Here is a 10345-nt window from a genome sequence, read left to right on the forward strand (position 1 = left end):
TGCTGCTATTTGAAATGACAGCTGTGTCAGAGATGATGGTGCACACCTTGGGCTGGACTGTACACTGCGCTAACACCTCTGAAATCCAGGAAATACAAAGTTAAGTTACATGCCACCTGTTCAAAGCATCCTTAGTTCTGCCCCTTTTAAGCTGTGTCCCACCATGTCCACAACATACCATTCCCATCAGGCAGAGCAGTTTTCAATCAGTTTTAGCTCAGTGAGAAAAGTTATCTTTTAAACTGCGAGTCTCAATCCTAACTACAGCAGAGTTGCTGCTCCATTATCAGACTTCACTGTTAGCTACATCCATGCAGCCTACCTTGATATACACCTGGACCTTTTCCCTAGTGAAGCCTGCACTTACTCCAGTCCCCTGCTCTCACAGACAGCTCCTGTGGCACTTTGTACCTCAAAGCAGCCCCCTGAAATCCCTATATTCACCCCATCATATAATTATGAGATGTTTCCTACAAAGTATCCATTGTAAAGTATCATTTTAAAATTCTTGATCTGTTTAACATTAATATCCTGTTGGATTGTATGTGCTATGATTGTATGTGAAGTTATGAAGTTTTGCTAGGTGTGTGTTACTGAAATATGTTGTGAGGTTGGAAACATCCACAACCAGCCTTTCAGGTGCAACAATGGAGTAGCCAGATGTGCTGATGGGCCATTAAAGGGAATTCACTTTCCCAGCAGCCATCCCAGAAGATTTCTCAGAGAGGTCACGTAGACAATGGAGATTACTTGACCAATGGAGGCAGACCCCCACCTCGCAAGCATAGATCTTTGCAGCAAACTGGAAGAAACTATAAAAGAAGGGATGTGACATCGTGATTGGCTTCACTCCTGCCACAACTCAACACCTGGAAGAAACATCTAGCGGACAAAGACTTTGAACTGTGGAGGGTGGTCCGGTGCTGGAGGAGAGACCCAGCCACTGTATTGAAGATCTGTGACCTGTTTGTACCATCTGTCAGGGTGAGACACTGCTTGATTCAAATCCTGTTTAGTTTATAGAACTCAGATTGCAAATTTACTTTTCTTTCTTAGGTAACCAACTTTGATCTCTATGTCTGCTACTTATAATAACTTAAAATCTATCTTTCTGTAGTTATTAAATCTGTTTTATATTTTACATAAAATAGTTGAAGTGCTTGGAAAATCTCAGCTCAGGATACAAAGGTTAGTGTGTGTCCTCTCCACATTGAGGGAGGGGCAGACTGGGTAATGAACTTACATTGCTCAGGCTTCTGACCAGCGCAAGACACTTCAGCTCTGGGGTCCTAGGCTGGGGAGCTGTGAGGATTGGCTGGAGCCTCTCTGCTGACGATTCATGAGTGGCTGGGAGAAGCATTCATGTAACTCAGCTAGGTGTGTCCCTTCCTGTGGATATCCGTGTAAATGCAGAACCTGCCAGAGGTCTGTAGCTTGCCAACAACCACCCAGTGGTGGGACAGAGGGCTCAGCAGTCCCCCAGTCCAGGTGACATCCTGGGATCCCCATCACAGCCCCTTCATAAAATCCTATTAAAAAACTTAGCAAGTTCCATTTTAACATTAGTTCTGTTTCATAGATTCATAGATTCTAGGACTGGAAGGGACCTCGAGAGGTCATCGAGTCCAGTCCCCTGCCCGCATGGCAGGACCAAATACTGTCTAGACCATCCCTGATAGACATTTATCTAACCTACTCTTAAATATCTCCAGAGATGGAGATTCCACAACCTCCCTCGGCAATTTATTCCAGTGTTTAACCACCCTGACCGTTAGGAACTTTTTCCTCGTGTCCAACCTAGACCTCCCTTGCTGCAGTTTAAACCCATTGCTTCTTGTTCTATCCTTAGAGTCTAAGGTGAACAAGTTTTCTCCCTCCTCCTTATGACACCCTTTTAAATACCTGAAAATACCTGTTGTTTTCTCTCACAACACTTCCTGGCAGTCTGCTCCAGAACCTCACTCCTCTGATGGGTAGAAACCTTTAGTTCCCAGCCTGAATTGAATTCAAGGCCAGATAATCCCCATTTCTTCTTGATCGATTTGATTGTTAGCTTCAACAGTTCATCTCTCTCCATGTTGTTTACTCCCCTGATGCATTCGCAAAGAGCAATCACATCCCCTCTCAGCCTTCCCTTTGCTACCCAAAACAAGCTCAGTTTTTTTAGTCTCCTCTCTTACGGCAGGCCCTCCATGACCCTGATCATCCTGGGAGCCCATCTCTGAACCTGAAATTCATCCACCTCTGGCTGAGGTTGTGGGACACCCCACAGATGCCAGGACAGGAGAGCAGCCCCTCTTACAAAATATCCAGCTCCTGGGTGCTGATCCTTGGCATTGAGGAGAAGCTACAATTTGCTGCAGAAGTAGAAGAGGAGCCAGGGGAGGGATTTGAGTAGGGAGCGGACGACATGGTTGGAGAACAATTGAGGCAGCTGATTTTGCTGGCACAATGTTCGATCAGGCTCTTCATTTCTCTGGTGGGAGAGAAGAGCTTGAGAAGCAACAAAAGCACCTGGTGCCAAGGCTGAGACCCAACCAGAGTCCCCCTGACCACAGGGGAACCAGCCCCATGTAACCTCCTTGCCCAGCCACATGGCGATGGGGGAAATGACAGCAGGAAAACTTAGAGGTGTTCCAAGCCCCTGCAGCCAGAAGGATTCCTCCAGCAGTAGCCGGCAAAGCAGCAATAGCCTGCTGCCCAGACAGCCTCTGGCCTTTTCAGTTTGCTGGTTTCCTCTTTGCTCTGCTCCGTTCCCTGCCTCCCTCTGCCCTCCATGGTCCTAGGCAGGACCTGAATTGCTAATATATTGAACAATCACATTCTAAAAAACAGTGTTTCAGCCCTTCTTCTTTCATCTTAAAGGAAGAGCAGAAGCTGTGTTTATTTCCCCTTTGCTAGTCTTTTGAATACACCCCACTGGTCCCAGAAATTACCTTTGTCTTTCTTCATTTCAGATCGCAAGGTTGCTAGAAGGAGAAAAAGGCAAATTATGAGCTTTCGTTCTGCCATGGTTATGGTGATATTCCAACGGTTGAACACAATGTGTTGTGCTTGTGAAAGAGAGGGACAGATTTACAGTTAGTGGTTTAAAACACACCTGTCTCAAATGCACCGTGTGATCAAGTGGGGTCAAGTGAAGGCAGGGAGGAGTCGGCTATGTGGGATGAGGATAGAACTTGGGGGCAGAGAGGTGTGATGATCTGGCAGAATTGGGAGGGGAAAGATGAGGAAAGGAAGGAGATGTAGGACTGTTGTTTTTTGGGGGGGATGCACAGGTCAGGAAAGCCTCATCCCTTAGTGGGAGAGGTTTCAGGGGACTCCAGAAACAAGGAATAGGAAAAATTGAACTTACCAAGTTCAGCAAGAATTTCTTCTAAAAGACAAAAAAGAGGAATTAATAATGTGTAATAGCTGTTAAAAATTTTAGTACAGTGGTTCTCTCCCCACCCCTGCTACCTTCATCCATTTTGTTATGTTTGCAAAGTCAAACACAGGCAGTTTTTGTTTGTTTGTTTCCTGTTTTGGGCATGCTCTCTTGTGACGTTTTTTATCACTAGAGTTGGGCAACATTTTTCAGCTGAAATCATCATCATCGGCAGTTCCTTGGTTCGCGGATGATCTCTACCACAGATTTACTTATGGGTCCTGAGATATCTCAGGAGTCCAATCCTGGAACCACAGATCTGCCCGCAGTAGGTACAGACATTTCCTAGCGGGTCAGCTCCCCATTGTGAGAAAGTTCTTTTTCCTTCCTTCAGCTTTGAGGGAAAGGCGCTTCTCCTCGAAGCGGGCCACTACCTGATGGAGGCTGACCACTGAGGTCAGTTGGTGGCTTGCTCCTCCCAGCTTGTGATGTCCACATCAGTTTTCTTGAGATACATTTTCAGTGTCTATTTGTAGCGTTTCCTCTGACCACCACGGGATCTCTGACCATGGGTGATCTGAGAGTAGATGGCTTGTTTTGGGAGGCGAGAGTATGGCATCCGCACACAATGTTCAGCCCAATGAAGCTGGTTCATGAGAATCATTGCTTAGTGCTGGTGACATTGGCTTCAGTGAGGATGCTGGCGTTAGCGTAGCAATCTTCCCATTTGATGCGAAGGATCTTCCAGAAGCATTGTCGGTGGTACCTCTCCAGACAGTTGGGTTTGCATCCCTAAAGGAGTGTAGGAGTCATATTTGTCTTATGGGTTATGTAAAAGGCCTGAGGCAGGCTGATGGAGCACTTTAGTCTTCCGAATATTGAGTCAGAGTCCTAGGCTTCGATGAGCTTGTGCAAAAAAATCCAGTGTGGACTGAAGGTCAGTCTTAGTGTGCACGAGGATGTCATCAGCATCTGGCCCTGCTGCCTTGCTGTTCTTCATTTGCATGATGGATCATGTTACTTCTTCAAGGGCAGGAGGATCAGCAAGAGATTCTCTTTCATGTCACTGAGGTATAGATTCGATGGTGGCATTAGAGACGGTTGACTCACGATTCAGGAGTGACTCAAAATGCTCCTTCCATCTGGCTTTGATGGCTTCATTGTCCTTAAAATATGTCAACCCGTCTTAGGCTCGGAGTGGTGTAGGACCATGGGATCATGGATTGTAGACTTGTTCATTTAAATTGCACAGATTACAGCTAATAGCCTTTTTGACTATTGGTACATCTGAATCAGGGCCGGCTCCAGGCACCAGCTTCTCAAGCAGGTGCTTGGGGCGGCCGTTCCGGACAGGGGCGGCAGTTCCAGGTATTCGGCAGCAATTCGGTGGAGGGTCCGTCACTCCGCCTGGGAGTGAAGGACCTCCCGCCGAATTGCCGCCGCAGATCGCGATTGCGGCTTTTTTTTTTTTTTTTTTTTTTTTTTTTTTTTTTTTTTTTTTTTTTTTTTTTTTTTTTTTTTTTTGGTACAAAGGCCCATGGTTCAGAAATCCCTTTCCTAGGCCAGTGTTCTCGACTCGGCTGACACATTGTCCCTGAAAGGGTCAGTTGAGAACTCAGCGTGCGCACAGCAAGCTGGAAATCTGCACAGTGTGTGGAGCGTGTGTATGTGACTTGGAGCTTGGCAGGGCAGCAGCACTGGTTCGTGGGGTTAAGGCAGCTGGGCTGTGCAGGAGCACTCCACAAAGCAGGGTGGCAGACATGGGGTCTGCAGCTGGGAGTGTGTCTGAGAGGCCCAGAAGCACATGGGATCCTGGGGTTAGGCCCACCCACAGCAGACTGGCGTCAGTCCAGAGAGGGGGTGACACAGGGCCTTGAAGTGATTTAATTAGCTAGCAAAACACCCCTACCTTGGACCCATGAGCAGCCTTTGCCATGGGAATCACAGCGTGAGAGCGGTGAGTCGGGGATCCTTTGCAATCTTCACAAAGAGCTTTGGCAATCTCCTTACAGAACCATGTGAGCTCCTTGCCATGTTCCCCACAGACATTCCCTTCCCTTCCCCTTTTTCCTGGTTTTAACCCCAGTTGTTTGATGAACTCTGCTATGCTGTCCAGCTGAGTGTTGGAAAGGTCTTTTCCAGAATGTGCATTTGGATATTTAAAAGCGCGCTGGCGCAGCTTACTGACTCGCTCAGACCTCAGCGAAAAGAATATCCCCATTGTTATTGCTGCTTGCTGTGCACTCCACAATATCTGTGAGTGTAAGGGGGAGACATTTATGTCGGAGTGAGAGATTGAGGCAAATCGCCTGGCTGCTGATTACGTGCAGCCAGACACCAGGATGGTTAGAAGAGCACAGCAGGGCGCGGTGCGCATCAGAGAAGCTTTGAAAATGAGTTTTGTGACTGGCCAGGCTACGGAGTGAAACTTCTGTTTGTTTCTCCTTGATGAACCGTCCGCCCCCACCCCACCCGGTTCACTCTACTTCCCTGTAAACCAACCACCCCACCCTCCCCTCCCACCCTCGAGCAGCACATGCAGAGGCAATAAAGTCATGGTTACTTCACATTCATGCATTCTTTATGAATTCATCACACAACTAGGGGGATAATTGCCACGGTAGCCCGGGATGGGTGGGGGAGTAGGGAAGGAAAAGGACACACTACAGTTTAAAACTTTAACTCTTATTGAAGGCCAACCTTCTGATGCTCGGGCAATCATCTGGGGTGGAGTGACTGGGTGGCCGGAGGCCCCCCCCCACCGTGTTCTTGGGCGTCTGGTTGAGGAGGCTATGGAACTTGGGGAGGTGGGCTGTTGGTTACACAGGGGCTGTAGCGGCGGTCTCTGCTCCTGCTGCCTTTCCTGCAGCTCAACCATACGCTGGAGCACATCAGTTTGATGCTCCAGTAGACAGAGCATTGACTCTTGCCTTCTGTCTGCAAGCTGACGCCACCTATCATCTTCAGCCCGCCACTTGCTCTGTTCATCCCGCGATTCAGCCCGCCACCTCTCCTCTCGTTCATATTGTGCTTTTCTGTAGTCTGACATTGACTGCCTCCATGCGTTCTGCTGTGCTCTGTCAGCGTGGGAGGACATCTGGAGCTCCGAGAACATATCATCCCGAGTCTGCCGTTTTCTCCTTCTAATCTTCACTAGCCTCTGTGAAGGAGAAACATTTGCAGCTGGTGGAGGAGAAGGGAGAGGTGGTTAAAAAAGACACATTTTAGAGAACAATGGGTACACTCTTTCACGTTAAATTTTGCTGTTCACATTACACAGCACATGTACTTTCGTTACAAGGTCACATTTTTCCTCTTATATTGAGGGCCTGCCGGTTTGGTGTGAGAGATCACTCACGCAGTGCCAGGCAACAGATTTCGGCTTGCAGGCAGCCATGGTAAGCCACAGTCTTTTGGCTTTTTTAACCTTCTTAACATGTGGGAATGGTTTCAAACAGTAGCACCCTCCTTTCCCATACCAAGCACCCGTTGGGTTGGCCATTTAAAAGGGGCTGCGGTTTCCGGGTTAACATGCAGCACAAACCCAACTAACACCCCCCCCAAATCTCTGGGATGATCACTTCACCCCTCCCCCCCACGGCGTGGCTAACAGTGGGGAACATTTCTGTTCAGCAGAGCAGGAACGGGCACCTCTGAATGTCCCCTTAATAAAATCGCCCCATTTCAACCAGGTGACCGTGAATGATATCACTCTCCTGTGGATAACAAAGAGCGATAAGGAATGGATGTTGTCTGCATGCCAGCAAACACCGAGAACATATGCTGCCATGCTTTGTTATGCAATGATTCCAGACTATGTGCTACTGGCCTGGCGTGGTAAAGTGTCCTACCATGGCGGACGGGATAAGGCAGCCCTCCCCAAAAAACCTTTTGCAAAGGCTTTGGGAGTACATGAAGGAGAGCTTTCTGGAGATGTCCCTGGAGGATTTCCGCTCCATCCTCATACACGTTAACAGACTTTTCCAGTAGCTGTACTGGCCGCGATTGCCAGGGCAAATTAATCATTAATCATTAAACACGCTTGCTTTTAAACCATGTGTAATATTTACAAAGGTACACTCACCAGAGGTCCCCTGTGTGCCCTCAGGGTCTGGGACCACGCCTTGGGTGAGTTCGGGGGTTACTGGTTCCAGGTCCAGGGTGATAAACATATCCTGGCTGTTGGGGAAACCGGTTTCTCCGCTTCCTTGCTGCTGTGAGCTATCTACATTATCTTCATCCTCATCTTCCTCATAGCCCGAACCTGCTTACCTGTGTGTTTCTCCATTGAAGGAGTCAAAGCACATGGTTGGGGTAGTGGTGGCTGCACCCCCTAGCATGGCATGCAGCTCTGCGTAGAAGCGGCATGTTTGCGGCTCTGCCCCGGACCTTCTGTTTGCCTCTCTGGCTTTGTGGTAGGCTTGTCTTAGCTCCTTAATTTTCACGCGGCACTGCTGTGCATCCCTGTTATGGCCTCTGTCCTTCATGGCCTTGGAGACCTTTTCTAATATTTTGCCATTTCGTTTACTGCTACGGAGTTCAGCTAGCACTGATTCATCTCCCCATATGGCGAGCAGATCCCGTACCTCCCGTTCGGTCCATGATGGAGCTCTTTTGCGATCCTAGGACTCCATCCATGGTTACCTGTGCTGATGAGCTCTGCGTGGTCACCTGTGCTCTCCACACTGGGCAAACAGGAAATGAAATTCAAACATTCGCGGGGCTTTTCCTATCTACCTGGTCAGTGCATCTGAGTTGAGAGTGCTGTCCAGAGCAGTCACAATGAAGCACTGTGGGATAGCTCCTGGAGGCCAATAACGTCGAATTCCGTTCACACTACCCCAATTCCGACCTGCTAAGGCCGATTTTATTGCTAATCCCCTCGTTGGAGGTGGAGTAAAGAAATCGGTTTAAAGGGCCCTTTAAGTCGAAAAAAGGGACTTAGCCGTGTGAACGTGTCCAGGCTTAATTCAATTTAACGCTACTAAATTCGACCTAAACTCGTAGTGTAGACCAGGCCTCACTCCTGTTGTGTCTGTTGTGTAGATTGTGAGCTCTCTGGGCCAGGGAGTCTCTTGTTACACATCTGTGACTGGGGTTCCTAGGCACTAACACACCATCACTGATACTGATAACCATTAACAGCGAACAGGGGAATAAACAAATGTGCTGACTATACTGTGGCCTTCATCGCTCCTTCATCACTAACCCACCTCAGAGTAATACAGCACCACCCACCCCTCCTGAACTTCCCAGAGAGGGGCCACCAGTACAGATGTGGACAAGGGAGCGGGGTTGGGCAGAGGGAAGGTATTAGAGGGAATTACTGGAGACAGGCCCATCCAGCTCAGCATATCGGGGGGACCAGTAAAGGGCAGGGAGCCATTAGCTCAGCTGTAAATAGGGCCAGAGATCTCCTGCTGTTACCACTGGGCCTGCTGCCTCTGCCTAATCCTTTCTAGCAAAGTTACACAGACAACACACATGGTGACAGCCCAGCCTGGCACACCCACTCTGGCTGCCACCCCTTCCCCCACACACTGCTCGGCCTCGCTCCTATTGAATGTGGCAGTTGCGTTATAGACACACGTTACAGCTTAGCAATATCGCCTGTGTGCCCAGCACCACGTGTCCCTGCTGGGCTCCCCACTCAGCCCCTCTCCCTTCCCTTCCACTGTTCTCTGCTGCCCTTGGCTTGCCCAGCATCGCCTCGGGTTAGAAGCAAAACGAGGTCTGCATGAAGCATGGTCTGAGTATGCCTCTGCCCCACCCAGAGACCAGGGTGAAGCCCTGCCAGTCAGGTTTACTGGACCCTGCTTTAGCGCAGGGGGCTGGACTTGGTGACTTCTCCAGGGCCTATCCAGCCTGACATTTCTATCCATGAGCTCTGCTCTGTTTGAGACGCTCTGGGACTTGGAGCCTGACCAATTGCAATCAATGGTGAGATTCCCATTGGCTGCTGGGTTTGTCCCTAGGGCACATCTCATCACCCTGTGTATTGCAGTGTGTGTTGTTAGGGTCCTAGAGACCCCTGGGTTATTGTTATGGGGGCCACTGAGCTGAGCTCACAGAGTTCTGTCTCCTCTGTGACATCTCCTCTGGGTTTTGCTATCCTGCCCCTGAAAATGAAATTGTCAGAAAGTAACAACATAGATCAATGTATTTGACAAACGTATTTAGCAACTATTTATGATCAGTTCTTGGGCAGCTGACAAACCAGAATGGAGGTTGAGCTCACTGGACACATCACATGCTGCACATTATTCCCCCAGCTCTGCTTTTCAGCCCTTCTGTCCCTCCCCCACAATCCCCCCTGCCCCCCCCCACACACACATACACTCTCTGGGTCTTGGTCTCCTGACTTGTATTTACCCCTTAGCTCTGCCTGAGGAATTACTAGGGTTACTCCCATGTTATTTCTGTAGCCCCCTCAGTGCCCTGGGCATGTTCTATGGTTCCTGCCCTGGGAGCTTCCAGGCTGGGCTGGGTTTAGGGGCTCACTAATGGGTGTAAGCAGGGAGGAGGAGGAGACATCTGCAGGCCCAGGGCAGTAGGTCAGGGTGGGTGTTCCAGGCATGGAGGAAGATGCAAAGATAGAAGGACATTGGGCAGGGGCAGGCAAGAGGCTGGCATGGACTAACACATAGGGTGAGGGGCAAAAAGCTTCCTGGGTTCTTTCCTCTATCCCCTTCCCCTGGCCCAGCTACCAGATTCCCTTCCCCAGCTCTCCCCATTCCCCATCCCCTCTCTATTGTGCTGGGACCAACTCCCCTCACACGGCTGAGTCTGCAGCACAGAGCAGACCATCTATTCGACACTGGTGACGCCGCACCTGGAGTATTGTGTCCAGTTTTGGTCCCTCCACTACAGAAGAGATGTGGACAAATTGGAGACAGTCCAGCGGAGGGCAATGATAATGATTAGGGTGCTAGTGCACATGACTTATGAGGAGAGGCTGAGGGAACTGGGCTTGTTTAG

At 49.3% G+C, this 10345-nt stretch overlaps 1 long non-coding RNA gene across 1 annotated transcript in view; it reads right to left on the reverse strand.

Moving 5' to 3' along the window:
* Positions 1–9607, reverse strand: part of LOC135977695 (uncharacterized) — a 28742-nt gene extending 19135 nt beyond the window's left edge. Inside the window, exons 1-3 of the long non-coding RNA XR_010595116.1 lie at positions 6068–9607; positions 3356–3376; positions 2937–2969 (exon numbers count right to left, since the gene is read on the reverse strand). This is a non-coding gene — a long non-coding RNA (uncharacterized LOC135977695). The remainder of the gene's footprint in view (positions 1–2936; positions 2970–3355; positions 3377–6067) is intronic.
* Positions 9608–10345: the final 738 nt, after the last annotated feature.

Source organism: Chrysemys picta, unplaced genomic scaffold (genome assembly GCF_011386835.1).
Source record: "Chrysemys picta bellii isolate R12L10 unplaced genomic scaffold, ASM1138683v2 scaf14, whole genome shotgun sequence".
In the NCBI taxonomy this organism is placed as follows: domain Eukaryota; kingdom Metazoa; phylum Chordata; order Testudines; family Emydidae; genus Chrysemys; species Chrysemys picta.